Below are 15,182 nucleotides of genomic sequence, written 5' to 3'. Positions count from 1 at the left end.
TCCATCCTCCTGGACATGTAGGTAACAAGGTAGGGTGAGATCAGAGAGGTTTGTCGAGATGTTCCATGCATCACCAGGTCCATAACTTAGGACAATACTGGGTCAACTCGAGTTGCCGCCTTTACCTGAGTAGCGGTGATGGGTGTATTCTCTACCTGTTCAAAGTAAAAGATTTCCTTCTGGGCAATATGTTGACGTTTGATGGCAGAGGCAGCCTTGAGAGACCATCCGCATTGCTGTGCAGAGTGGATTTCCGATATTTGATTTCATACGTGTGTGCGGAAAGCAACTATGCCCAACATTGCATACGACTAGCAGCTAATGGGGGAATGCCTGTGTGGGGTCCAAAAATTGAAGTCAGAGGTTGATGGTCTGTGAGAAGAGTAAACTTCCGTCCGAACAGGTACCAATGAAACTTCCGAATTCCAAAAATGATTCCCAATGCCTCATGTTCGATTTGGGCATAGTTAGTTTCTGCTTTGCTTGGAGTGCATGAAGCAAAAGCAATAGGTCTCCCTTCTCCAGAAGGCATAATGTGTGACACGACTGCTCCCACTCCATAAGGGGAGGCATCACAGGCCAACTGTAGGGGTAAGGATGGATCAAAGTGCGTCAGAACGTCAGAATTTAGCAATGCATCCTTAGCTTTGTTAAATGCAACATCACAGGCTTCAGTCCACTTCCAGGCCTTGTTCTGCCCAAGGAGTTGGTGAAGTGGTTTTAGCAGTGTGGCTAACTGTGAGATGAACCTTCCATAATAGTTTAATCGTCCTTGAAACGAGCGAAGCTGGCTAACATTTTGAGGAGGGAGAGCCTCCACAATAGCCTTAGCTTTTGCAGGGGCCTTATGAAGACCTGTAGCATCAATGATGTGTCCCAAATATTCAACAGGGGGCTGGAAGAATTCACACTTGTCTTTGCGGACTCGTAGGCCATGCTCTTCCAGTCTTTGTAGGGTAGTCTCTAAATTCTTTAGGTGATCCTCCTCATTCCTTCCAGTGACCATGGACTCCTGGCAAGCCACACAAGATCTGGTCCATAGCCCTCTGGAACAGGGCAGGAGCAGACGTTATTCCAAAGGGTAGATGACAGTATCAATAAAGCCCTTTATGCGTCACAATAGTCAACAGCTCTTGGGACTTTTCATCGACGTGCATCTGTATATACGCTTGACTCAGATCAATCTTACTGAACTTTTGTCCCCCAGCCAGGCCTGCGAAGAGGTCATCGATGCGGGGAAGTGGGTATTGCTCTGCACACAACACTGGGTTGACAGTGACTTTAAAACATCATTCTGGGATGTATTAGCAGGAGTTTCATAAACAAGACACGAGATGTAATTCTCCCGCTCTACTCCACGCTGATTAGGCCTCAGCTGGAATATTGTGTCCAGTTCTGGGCACCACATTTCAAGAAGGATGTGGACAAATTGGAGAAAGTCCAGCGAAGAGCAACAAAAATGTTTAAAGGTCTAGAAAACATGACTTATGAGGGAAGATTGAAAGGAGTGGATTTGTTTAGTATGGAGAAGAGAATACTGAGAGGGGACATGATAACAGTCTTCAAGTACCTGAAAGGTTGTTACAAGGAGGAAGGAGAAACATTATTCTCCTTAACCTCTGAGGACAGGACAAGAAGCAATGGGCTTAAAATGCAGCAAGGGAGGTTTAGGTTGGACATTAGGAAAAATGTCCTAACTGTTAGGGGGGTTAAGTACTGGAATAAATTGCCTAGGGAGGTTATGGAATCTCCATCATTGGATATTTTTAAGGGCAGGTTAGACAAACACCTGTCAGGGATGGTCTAGATGGTGCTTGGTCCTGCCATGAGTGCAGGGGAATGGACTAGATGACCTCTCAAGGTTCCTTCCAGTTCTATGATTCTATGAAATATCATGACCTTTAATATTGCCTCACCATCACCAGTATGGATAGAGGATTATGTTCTGACCAACATAGAAACATTCACCTACTTGGGCAACACCATCAGTCTGGGTGGTGGAACAAGCCAGGACATCCGGAATAAAATCAGTAAAGCCAGGAATACCTTTAGGAGCTTAAATACAGTCTGGAAATCATCAAACTACAACACCAAAACCAAACTCAAGATTTATCAGAGCTGTGCTTTCAACACTACTTTATAGTGCAGAATGCTGGGGAATAAGAAAGTATCACATGCCCAGACTGTCTTCATTCCATATGACCTGCCTCAGAAAAATCCTCCATATCTTTTTGCCCCAGAACAATTTCAAACCAAGATCTATTGACACAGTGCAGCCAAGAGGATCTGAGCACCATCTTTGCCAGGAAGCGTTGGAGATGGATCGGCCATGTGCGTCAGATGGAAACTGATTCCATTACCAGAGTAGCAATAAGATGGACACCTGAAGGCAAGCGAAAACGAGGCCGCCTGAAAACAACCTGGCGAAGAGCTGGGGAAGCCAAGTGAAAAACCTGGGGCACAGCTGGGGAACCATTGAAAGACTTGCCAGAAGCAGACAGGAGTGGAGGAACTTCGTTGCTGCCCTAAACGCCAGAGGCATCATGGGAACACGATGATGATGAATACAAGGACCTTACAGGCCCATTCCTATCTATACAATAATTTGAATAATACTGGGCCTGATCTTGGGACAAGAACCTGTCAACCCTCAAAATGATGACTGGGGATTCTTAAGTAATTATATATATATATATATATATATATATATATAGATTGAGCTACAATGGAGGACACTCAGATATTGTGGGGGATGGGCAGCAATACAAAACCCGAAAACAGAACCATGCACGACTGATGCTAGTCACACCACTAAAGCACTGGACAGCACTTGGATACCATGGGGAAGGTGTGGTATAAACCTGAACAACCACATATGAAATCAGAGCTTCATGCTACAAATAGCTTTAGGTAACAAAAATCACCACCACCACCTTCCAAAGCAGCATAAACCTGTGCGTCAAAAACTCCAAACAGCCACAAGTTACCAAAGAATGGGTTCTGTAAGAGGCCCTTACCTGGCCTGGCATCCAGTCGGTCTGTTCCTCAGTTTACCTCTGGCCATGCCTCAGTTTCCCCTCAGCAGTTGGGTAGAAACTTCAATGTAGCTCTCCACAGTCACCATGCCAACAAGTGTCCTCCCTCCTCCAGGGTAAGTGAGAATCCAAACAAAATAACACAAGCCCTTCCTCGCCCACAGTCCTCTCCCCAGCATCTCCCCTTACTTGCAGCGTTCACAGAAGTCCACAATTCCCACTCCAGCATCTCCACACCACCTTCTTCCCAAGATGCAAGGGAGCGAAGGAGGCAAGGAGATGGTGCGGGACTGGTGTCTTTACTTGGGTGGGGGCAGGGGAACTGGGCCCACTGCATTCTTCTGCTCCTGCCAAATGCAGAGTCCTTTACTGGAATGGTCTTGATGGTTTTGGGGTTAACACTCCATTGAGATGCATGGAGCAGCTCCTCCCAATTCAGAGAATGGTCTCAGGCTCTCTGTAGACTCACGCAGATGTTTCTGTGTTGCTTACAGTCAAGTCACAGTTCTGGTCTTTTCTTCCTAAGGACTCAAAACTTTTCAAACAAACAACAACAACAAAACAGTCTGAGGTAATCACATGACTCCAGGTAGGAGCCAGGGCCCTGGTCAGGGTCAATAATGTTTATGCCTTAATCTGGCTCTGATCAATCCCACTCACAAATAGACTCACTCCTGGTCTCAGTACTTGGACAGATTCATAGTTATAACCATGACAGGTCTACAACTTTTTCCATACCAGGGCCCCCAATCCTCGAGACCTGCCATCTAGCTGGGACCCCAGTCTCAATTGGGGAGGTACAAATGCAGCTGTTTGACACCCATTCACAACCCTCCTTGCCTGAAAACACTTGAACCGTAAAACCAGCTGTAGCTTCACATCATGCTCTCAGCTACTCACGAAGAGAGGAGCCCACAGCCAAAGAACCTCTTTACAACTGGAGGGCCCCACTCCATCTACTAGGCAGGCACACTGCTTGGATCAAACTAAAACAGTCCTCCAGATTTTGGATTAGGCACCTAAATACCTTTGAGGAGATCTAGGCCTTGCTCCCTCCCGGCTCTGGGAAATCAACAAACTTAGGAGCATCTGAGAACAGGGGAGCTATAAAGTAAACTGGTTTGCAACCTTCACCAGAGCAGCCAGGCCTGAATCCCCTGCGGTCATTCAGAAGGGAAGCCACTCACCTGATTCATGCCTGTTTCTGAGATTCCTGACCCCTTCATAGCTATTAGAAATCCCAGCCAATGATGGGCAGCCTAATCCTCCCCAGTAGTCAAATAAACTGATTGTCATTTACTGGGAGAAATGATGAGCTGGTTTCTGAGCCGAACCTGAGGGGAGAGATCAGAAAGATCCTCTAAGAATCAGTTGTATTCTACAGAGAACCAAGAGTGGGATTAGAGTTTCTTTGAGCAATTGGAGAGTGATTGGATAATACTTATCTGATCAGTCAGTGCTCAGTGAGAGTCTGTCCATAGGCCCCAGGAACGTTCCTGCAAAGGAAGTAACAGAAAGTTGTTAAGCAAAGCTCAGACTTCAAGGCCAAAAGGGACCATCATGATCCTCTAGTCTGACCTTCTGCACATCGCAGGCCACAAAACCTTACCCACCCACTCCTGTGATAGACGCATCTTCTGAGGATCACGTCAAATAATCCATTGGAAGGAGTTCTGCAGTGTTTTTGGATGCAACCTGGAACGAAAAGGTTGTTTTAAGGTGTTGAGCATGAAGTAATTTTATCCCCCAAATTACTAATAATTTGGAGAAGCACGGACTGGTAGGCTGAACCTTACCATTGCTGTTATTAATGCTAACTCAGGAGAGTGACCCCTAGCACCGCTCCTTACACACTATTTTAGTCATAATGTATCCTTGCTGGAGCTAAGTATGATCCAGAGTAGGCCTTGGCAGAATACAAACACAATAAGTGTCAGCTAACCAAGTAAGCATGTTCCTGACCTGAGCGGGTGATGCAGAGACAAGCTGTCATAAATATAAAGGGTAAACACCTTTAAATCCCTCCTGGCCAGAGGAAAAACCCTTTCACCTGTAAAGGGTTAAGAAGCTAAGATAACCTCGCTGGCACCTGACCAAAATGACCAATGAGGAGAAAAGATACTTTCAAAGCTAGAGGGGGGTAAGGGGGACAAAGGGTTCTCTCTGTCTGAGTGATGCTTTTGTTGGGACCAGGGCAGGAATGTAGGTCAGAACTCCTGTAAAGGGTTAATAAGCAATCTAGTTAGATATGCGTTAGATTCTGTTTTGTTTAAATGGCTGATAAAAGAAGTTGTGCTGAATGGAATGTATATTCCTGTTTGTGTTTTTTTGTAACTTAAGGTTTTGCCTAGAGGGATTCTCTATGTTTTGAATCTGATTACCCTGTAAGGTATTTACCATCCTGATTTTGCAGAGGTGATTCTTTTACTTTTTCTTTAATTAAATTTCTCTTTTAAGAACCTGATTGCTTTTTCATTGTTCTTAAGATCCAAGGGTTTGGGTCTGTGTTCACCTATGCAAATTGGTGAGGATTTTTATCAAGCCTTCCCCAGAAAAGGGGGTGTAGGGGGTGTTGGGGGGAAAGACGTTTCCTTCCTCAGCGGAGGTCATGAGGTGATTACATGGGGGGGCGGGGGAGGTTCTGAGCTGTCAGCCTGAACTCCAAGCCCCGCTTTGCATCCAGCATTTATAATGGTGTTAAATATATAAAAAAGTGTTTTTAATTTATGAGGGGGGGTCGCACTCAGAGGCTTGCTATGTGAAAGGGGTCACCAGTACAAAGTTTTGAGAACCGCTGGTATACGTTTTAAACAAACAATTTAATACTGTGCACAGCAGTGATGAGTGTGAAGCTTGGTTGAGGGGGTGGAGTCAGAGGGTGGAAGGGGGTGGGATATTTCCCAGGGGATGCCTTACTGCTAAGTGATGAACCAGCACTCGGCTGAGCCCTCAAGGGTTAACACGTTGTTGTTAATGTAGCCTCACACTCTACAAGGTTGCACAAATGGAGGGAGGAGGCACAGCATGGCAGAGAGAGACAGAGACACACACCGTGTGTGTGAATGTGTGTGTGAGAGAGAGAGACGTGCATTGCCCCTTAAAGTACGTTGACCCCACTCTAAGTACATTGCCCTTTTAAGTAGATCAGCAAGTTGAGACTGCAGCTGCTACCTGCAAGCTCCCTCCGTCCTGAGGCCTGTTGTGTCTTCCCTCCCTCCCCCACTCTGTGGAGATGGGGGGCAGGAGCCAGGGGAGGGGGACACCCTGACATTTGCACCCCTCTTCCCTCCCCCCTGCACAGCAAGCAGGAGGCTCCTGGGAGCAGCTCCAAGGCAGAGGGCAGGAGCAGCCCAGGGCAGTGGGGGGAGGGACAGCTGAACTATCCAGCAATTGACAGCCTGCTGGAAGGCTGCCCCACAGGGAACGTAGGGGAGCCAATGGGGGGCTGCCGGCCCACCCTGGTTCCAAGCCCCCACCAGCTTGCTCCAACGGGCTGCTCTTCCTGCAAGCAGCGGACAAAGCAGGCGGCTGCCGTACAATGTTATAAGGGAGCATTACACAACTTGAAATGAGCATGTTCCCTAACTGATCAGCAACAAAATAACATGAACCCTTAAGTGAGGAGTTACTGAAACAGAAAATGTGGAACTGGAAGCAGTGCTTAATAACTTCTTTGTTTCAGTTTTCACCAAGAAGGTTGGTGGTGATTGGATGTCTAACATAGTGAATGCCAGTGAAAATGAGGTAGGATTAGAGGCAAAAATAGGAAAAGAACAAGTTAAAAATGACTAGACAAATTAGATGTCTTCAAGTCACCAGGGCCTGATGAAATGCGTCCTAGAATACTCCAGGAAGTGACTGAGGACATATCTGAGCCATTAGCAATTATCTTTGAAAAGTCATGGAAGATGGGAGAGATTCCAGAAGACTGGAAAGGGGCAATTATAGTGCCCATCTATAAAAAAGGGAAATAAGGACAACCCAGGGAATTACAGAGCAGTCAGCTTAACTTGGGTACCTGGAAAGATAATTAATTAAGCAGTTTGCAAACATCTACAAGAAAATAAGATGATAAGTAACACTCAGCATGGATTTGTCAAGAACAAATCTGTGTCAATCCAACCTGATAGCTTTCTTTGACAGGGTAACAAGCCTCGTGGATGGGGGGAAGTGGACGACATGGTATTCTGAATTTTGTAAAGTTTTTGATACTGTGTCGCACTGACCTTCTCATAAACAAACTAGGGAAATGCAACCTAGATGGAGCTACAATAAGGTGGCTGCAAAGCTAGCTGGAAAACTGTTCCCAGAGAGTAGTTATCAGTGGTTCACAGTATGTGGGAAGGGCATAATGAGTGGGGTCCTGCAGGGATCAGTTTTGGATACGTTTCTGTTCAGTATCTTCATCAATGCTTTAGATAATGGCATAGAGAGTACACTTATAATTTTTGCGACTGATACCACGCTGGGAGGGGTTGTAAGTGCTTTGGAGGATGGGATGAAAATTCAAAATGATCTGGACAAACTGGAGAAATGGTCTGAAGTAAATAGGATGAAATTCAATAAGGACAAGTGCAAAGTACTCCACTTAGGAAGGAACAATCAGTTGCATGTATACAAAATTGGAAATGACTTCCTAGGAAGGAGTACTGTGGAAAGGGATCTGGGGGTAATAGTGGATCAAAAGCTAAATATGAGTCTACAGTGTAACACTGCTGAAAAAAAAAAAGGAACATAATTCTGGGATGTATTAGCAGGAGTGCTGTAAGCAAGACATGAGAAGTAATTCTTCCGCTCTACTCCGCATTGATTAGGCCTTACCTGGAGTACTGTGTTCAGTTCTGGGTGCCACATTTCAGGAAAGATGTGGACAAATTGGAGAAAGTCCAGAGAAGAGCAACAAAAATGATTAAAGATCTAGAAAACATGACCTATGAGGGAAGACTGAAACATGATAACCCTTTTCAAGTACATAAAAGGTTGTTACAAGGAGGAGGGAGAAGAATTGTTCTCCTTAACCTCTGAGGATAGGACAAGAACCAATGGGCTTAAATTGCAGCAAGGGAGGTTTAGGTTGGACATTAGGAAAAACTTCCTAACTGTCAGGGTGGTTAAGCACTGGAATAAATTGCCTAGGGAGGTTGTGGAATCTCCATCAGTGGAGATTTTTAAGAGCGGGTTGGACAAACACGTGTCAGGAATGGTCTAGATAATACTTTGTCCTACTATGAGTGCAGGGGACAACAAAGGAGTGCAGGGGAAAAAGTGCTACCCGCAGGCATTTGCTACATCAGACAGCAGTTTCTTACAATCTATTACATATCAGTAACTGCTCCAGGTAGCACATTCCTATGGGGAGCAGTTTCCAACACTACACTGGCCAGCGAGTGTCTGATTTCCGGGGCTAGTGAGGAGAGGGGAGAGACCCAGCCCCATAGACCGGCCTGGGGAAGGGAGATACTGAGGGGAGGGGATGGGGGAAGATGGGTGGGGTGGGGACTTAGAGACCCATCTTGGGGTGCAGGGGAAATGGGGTGGGGAGGAGGGAGCTGGGGGAGAGAAGGGACGCGGGGTGAGGGGGTGACACGCTGCGAGGGGAGGGCTGCATCACCCCCAGTACCCGCTGTGGTGGTGGGTGGGGTTCCAGGGTAACTTCCGGCTGTGTTTGCTTCTAGCGAGTAGTAGGATAGAACTGGGGGGCTGCATGCACGCGCTGGGGGCGGGGGACGAGGGCACAGCCCATGGGCTGTCTGTGGGTTGCCAGCTGGGGGAGCTGATCAGTTCAGGGTGCTCACCTGTCCCAAAATGGCGTCTCCCTTCAGCCGGTTGCAGCTCGGGGCCAGCCTGGCTCTCCTGTGGCCTGGGCGGGGGACAGCTCTGTACGGACTCAGAGAACTAACAGCGCCCTTGGGTGAGCTAGGGCTTGCCGACATTGAAATGCTGCAGAGCCGCAGGAGAACCATTTCGTTGCCCTTTCGCGGACAATCAGTATCTCCTCTGCTCATCAGGCTGCTGCAGACACTCCCCGCCCCCTGCTGCAATGCGGAGCGTGTAATGCTGACACAACGGGGTTTCACAACATTGCGGCAGAACGGTGACGCCTGATGCAATACGGACACTTGTTGCGTTACACTCGCAACTTTAGCTTTTCTTGATGGCTGTCTGGAGAGGCAATAATGCACAAGGCTCCAATACGGCTGGTGGGCTGTGCGGGCCGACTATAGGCCCTGGGAGTGGAGCTAGGGCTGCCGATGCCTTGCAGAGCTCCAGCTGTCCTTCAGGCAAGTCCCTGCTTCCAGTGTAACTGTTGGCTCGGTATTGCCCATGAGCTCGTCCTACGGACTAACCAATGGAGTTAGCAGGAAAGGCATGAGAAGGAGAATACGGGCCGCAGAGTGGGGTGGCAGCAGCCGCAGAATTCTGAACTTTACAGTCTCCATTTGGGGACTTCAGTGTAAAAGGGGGAAATGTTCCATACTGTCCTTCACCAGATCTCCACAGAATCCATACTTAGCACATACAGCGTTCTTCAGTGCAGGCCCCACAATCCCCAGCAAGGGCCTAGCAACACGCCTCAGAACTAGGCCCCTGGGCGATTGCTTCCACCCCCCTAGCAGTGGGACTCCTCTGTTTTCAAGTCTCAAAGAAGCCTCTGACCCTCTGGGCAGCTTCTCTCAATGGATATCAAAGGGCATTAAAGCTGTCATAGATGTTAAGGCCACTAGGCACCCTTGTGTTAGTCTTGTTTGACCTCGTGCATAACGCAGACCTGAGAATTTCACCCAGTGACGTAAGCATCCAGTCTTGATTTAAAGTGATGGAAAATCTACTGCATCCCTTTGTCGTCTGTTGTGTGTGTGTGTTTGTGTTTGTTGTGGTGTGCTTGCTGCTGGACTGAAATATACAGAAAGTTGCCAAGTCTCACGAGATAAATATGTGACTCTGCCTTTCAAAAACAAGCCCAAGCCGCCTGAAAACAAGCAGCTCAGTAAGAGGTGACTTGAGCTCCCCACCCCCTCGGCCAGCCACCCTGAGCTCCTGGTTCCACTTCCCCTTTCCCGCTGCCTCTTCTCATCTCTGCTCTGTCCCTCCCTCCAGTTTCCCAACCACGATCGCGCCTCTCCAGCCCCTCCCCCCAGGCTCCCAACCAAGGGCTCGCACCTCTCTCTGCTCCCCCCTACCCCCCCACACCACTCTAGGAGCGCTAAGTAAACACATGGCCTGCAGGTAAAGCGCTATGCGCTAGGGGTTGTTTCCATCTTCATCTCAACCTGCCTCTCCTGGGAAGCCAAGCGCAGAGCAGGGAGAGGGGGGCAGCGGCCCAGGCTAGCAGGAGTCGTCGAGGTAACAGACCTGACAAATCGTGTTGAACTCGACCTCTTATCTATTAATTATTGTCCTGCAGGCCCCCCAATAACTGTCCCCTCCCTCTGCAGCTCCCTGCCCACCCCCGGCTGTAACACTGGGCTTGGGCCCAGCTCTCTGTGCTGGGTTTCATGGCATGAGCTGTTTGTCAGCTGCATCCCTATTGAATGGAAACCCGAGAGAATGTGACCCTGGCCTGGTCTCACCACCCACCCCCCTCCTGGTAACAGTTTTCAAGTTCATAAAAAGTTGTTACAAGAAGGAGGGAGAAAAATTGTTTTGCTTAACCTCTGAGGTTAGGACAAGAAGCAATGGGCTTAAATTGCAGCAAAGGCGGTTTAGGTTGGACATTAGGAAAAACTTCCTAACTGTTAGGGTGTTTAAGCACTGGAATAAATTGCCAAGGGAGGTTGTGGAATCTTCATCATTGGGGACTTTTAAGAGCAGGTTGGACAAACATCTGTCTAGATAATACTTAGTCCTGCCTTGAGTGCAGGGGACTGGACTAGATGACCTCTCGAGGTCCCTTCCAGGTCTATGAGTCTATGAATCTGCGAAGCCTCTAAAAAAGAAAAAGCATACTCCATTTAAATTTTATCAAAATCCGTTGATAAATAAAGGAGGTATGGGAAAAAGAAGATTTTCTCTAAATATAGAGATTTTTGTTCAAATATGACAAAAATATACACATCTAGCTACACAAATACCCTTACCCTACCCTTACCCTTCACTAATTGTTCATTATTGACAGGCAGGAGGCCAGGGCTGAGAAAAAAATTAAGTTTGATCCATTTCTGTCTAACCATATAAAACATTATGGAAGCAGAGGATATGGGAAACCTTCATACTTGTCTAAAACAATATGTGATGAATTCATCCAGTTTATGGCTAAAAAAGTGAGAGGATCCATTTTGGATGACTTAAGAGAAGCAGGATATTTCAGTTTGTGTGTCGACTCTATACTAGATCTTTCACACGTAGATCACTAACTGTTATTGTAGGATATGTGTCACCCGATGATGGTTTTTCCCACTGAGTGCTTTCTAACTTTCCTTGAACTGAAAAATCATAGTGGTGAAAATATGGCCAACATAGTGCTGGATTATCCATGGAATGACTGCAAAGTTGACTTCAGTAAGTGCAGAGGATAGTCATATGACAATGCAGCTAACATGGCAGGTTGGTATAATGGCATGCTGCAAAAACTTCTAGAGAAAAATAAGCATGCTATATATATTCCATGTGCTGGACATTCACTTGCTCTTGTTGGCCGTGCTGCAGCTGATTGCTGATGCAGTTAATTTTTTTGCTATTGTGCAACAGATATACACATTCTTTTCTGCTTCGTCACATTGCTGGGCAGTGCTCAAATCATTTTTGGGTCCTGAGTTCACCGTACAAAAATGTCTTTTTGACACTAGATGGGAAGCACATGCAAAGGCTACAGCAGATAGTTATGGTTCAATTATTGAAGTGCTTAATCATCTTCATACTGATGACGGTGAAAAAGGTGATACAGTAAAAGCTGTATTATCCGGCACTTTATTAACTGGAAAGCTCTATTAACTGGCATTTCTGATATCTCCCAATACAAATCTTCAATCTAGTAACCGGGACTAGTATACTGCCCCAGAGGTTATGCAATTGCACATGCTGCATTCTGCTTTTATGCAAAAGACGCAGAAGACAAGTCAGCAAGCTGATATCAGGGATTTATTTAAAAAAGCAGCTTCCAGGGTGTGTTATAGGGTAAGTACAGGTTCAGCCCAATCTCTTACACCTTCTACATCTACAACGATAATTGATGTTGATAATGATGACCCTGAGGCACTGCAAGATCCTGAAGTGCCTTCTGAATCATCAAAGAAAAATTAAATTACGTTCAGTGGGGTTTTAGTGTTAAGTGTATTTTTAGTGATAACCTACTGTATAGAAAACTTTACTGTACACACCTAAGTACTTCAAGACTCCAACCACTCTGCAGTGCAGTACTACTGTTGGATTGGTGAGTACCTGTCTACTATATTATAGTTTATTCATTTTACTGTATTCTCATTCTTTGAAAATTGGTATTCCATTGATAATTATAACTCTTAGTTAACCAGAATATGGAGGAATTAGAGTTTGTGTTCATGTTAGAACTTTGAAATCGTCTGTTGAATCAGTTCCACAAAACCAGCAAGGCCCTACAGGATGCACCGAGAGCTCTTAGTTCATGTGCAAAACTTTACACATCACTCCCCCACTTCTTGAAAGAAACCCGTGAAAGACTAATTTGAACGTAAAGCAAAAGAAAACCTGTCTGATGTAGATTACAAATGTGTAGATAAACCCAGAAGAGTTAAAAAAAAAGAAGTCAATGATGGTGATGCACCTAATGCTGGTGAAACATTTTCTTCAAGAGACAAATTTCGGGTGAAATCCTTTATCCCTGTAACAGATGCACTTGAAACCAATTTGAAGAAAAGAGAAATCGTATATGAAAATGTTGCAAACAAATTTTCATTTTTGGTTGATTTAGATGCCTTGGAGAAACAGCAAATGAAAGAGTAATGCTCCTGATGAAAAACTATCCTGAAGATGTTGATGTTAACCTCACTGGGGAAATAAAGCACTTCCATGCCTATATCAAGGAAAATTATGCAGATAAAGGACATTTAAAGCACCGGGACCTTTATCAAGACATCATCCAAGATAAGATTCAGTTGGCTTAACCTACCCTGGCCTTTAATACCTGCCGTCCATGCTGGGCCTTCACAACATCCTCTGGCAAGGAGTTCCAGAGGCTGAGTGTGTTATGTGAAGAAATACTTCCTTTTGTTTGTTCTAAACCTGCTGCCTATTCATTTAATTTGGTGATACCTAGTTCTTGTATTATGAGGAGTAAATAACACTTCCTTATTTACTTTCTCCACACCAGTCATTATTTTATAGACCCCTCGATCATATCTCCCCTTAGTTGTCTCTTTTCCAAGTTGAAAAGTCCCAGTTTTATTAATCTCTCCTCATATGGAAGATGTTACATACCTTAATAATTTGTATTGCCCTTTTCTGTACCTTTTCCAATTCCAATATATCTTTTTTGAGATGGAGTGACCACATCTGCATGCAATATCCAAAGAGGATGGATCTAGACTGTTCTCAGTGGTACCAAATGACAGAACAAGGAGTAATGTTCTCAAGTTGCAGTGGGGGAGATTTAGGTTGGATATTAGGAAAAACTTTTCACTAGGAGGGTGGTGAAGCATTGGAATGGGTTACCTAGGGAGGTGGTGGAATCTTCTTCCTTAGTTGTTTTTAAGATCAGGCTTGACAAAGCCCTGTCTGAAATGATTTAGTTGGGGATTGGTCGTGCTTTGAGCAGGGGGTTGGACTAGATGACCTCCTGAGATCCCTTCCAATCCTGATATTCTATGATTCTATGTGGGCGTACCATGAATTTCTATAGAGGCAATATGATATTTTCTGTCTTATTATCTATCCCTTTCCTAATGATTCCCAACATTCTGTTTGCTTTTTTGACTGCCGCTGCACATTGAGTGGATGTTTTCAGAGAACTATCCACAATGACTCCAAGATCTCTCTCTAGTGATAACAGCTAATTTAGATGCCACCATTTTATATGTATAGTTGGGATTATATTTTCCAATGTGCTAATTACTTTGCATTTATCAACATTTAATTTCAGCTGCCATTTTGTTGCCCAGCCGTCACCCAGTTTTGTGAGATTCCTTTGTAATTCCTTCACAGTTAGCTTTGGACATAACTATCTTGAGTAGTTTTGTATCCTCTGCAAATTTTGCTGCCTCACTCTTTAACCCTTTTTCCAGATCATTTTTTGTATATGTTGAACAGCACTGGTCACAGTACAGACCACTGGAGGACACCACTATTTACCTCTCTCCATCCCTAAAACTGACCATTTATTCCTACCCTTAGTTTCCTATCTTTTAAGCAGGTATTGGTCCATGAGAGGACCTTCCCTCTTATCCCATGACAGCTTACTTTGCTTAAGATCCTTTGGTGAGAGACCTTGTCAAAGGCTTTCTGAAAATCTAAGTACACTATATCCACTGGATCATCCTTGTCCACATGCTTGTTGACCCCCTCAAAGAATTCTAGTGGATTGGTGAGGCATGATTTCCCTTTACAAAAAACATGTTGACTCTTCCCTGACAAATCATGTTAATCTATGTGTCTGATAATTCTGTTCTTTACTGTCGTTTCAACCAATTTGCCTGGTACTGAAGTCAGGCTTACCAGCCTGTAATTGCCAGGATGGCCTCTGGAGCCCTTTTTTAAAGTTGGCATCACATTAGTTATCCTCCAGTCATCTGGTACAGAAGCTGATTTAAACAATAGGTTATATACCAGTAGTTCTGCAATTTCACATTTGAGTTCCTTCAGAACTCTTGGGCAAATTCCAAAACCTCCACTATTGACACCTCAGTCTGGGACAGTTCCTCAGATTTGTCACCTAAAAAGAATGGCTACAGCATCGTTCCTGGAGTGGCTAAAACTTCCCACCAATGGCAGGAGAGAGACTCCACTATATTGCCCATTGGTTGCTTCACTTTTATCACTGATGGCAGAATATGTGCAAATTTTGGGGAGAGACCGGTATTTTAAAGGACACCGTCAATTTGAAATCTAATCAGTTAGAAAAGCTCTAGCAACTGCTAGTTTTGTTAACAACCTGCTCTGACTCACACTTCCATAGGGTGTAGTCCTACTGATGTCAGTAGTTTACACTGCTGTAACACCAGTGTGACTGGGAGGACA

The 15,182-nt window shown here is 45.2% G+C and overlaps 1 long non-coding RNA gene across 1 annotated transcript; it reads right to left on the bottom strand.

Annotated features, from left to right (window-relative positions):
* Positions 1-4,461: 4,461 nt before the first annotated feature.
* LOC311530770 lies at positions 4,462-8,937 on the bottom strand. The gene is made up of 3 exons (XR_014714091.1): positions 8,831-8,937; positions 4,649-4,730; positions 4,462-4,531 (listed from the first exon to the last, which is right to left on the bottom strand). It is a non-coding gene; the product is annotated as an uncharacterized lncRNA (long non-coding RNA).
* Positions 8,938-15,182: the final 6,245 nt, after the last annotated feature.

This window comes from Lepidochelys olivacea (assembly GCF_965140295.1).
Source record: "Lepidochelys olivacea isolate rLepOli2 genome assembly, chromosome: 14".
In the NCBI taxonomy this organism is placed as follows: domain Eukaryota; kingdom Metazoa; phylum Chordata; order Testudines; family Cheloniidae; genus Lepidochelys; species Lepidochelys olivacea.
Note: the sequence above shows the minus strand (reverse complement) of the source record. Positions and strands in the feature narration are given on the sequence as shown.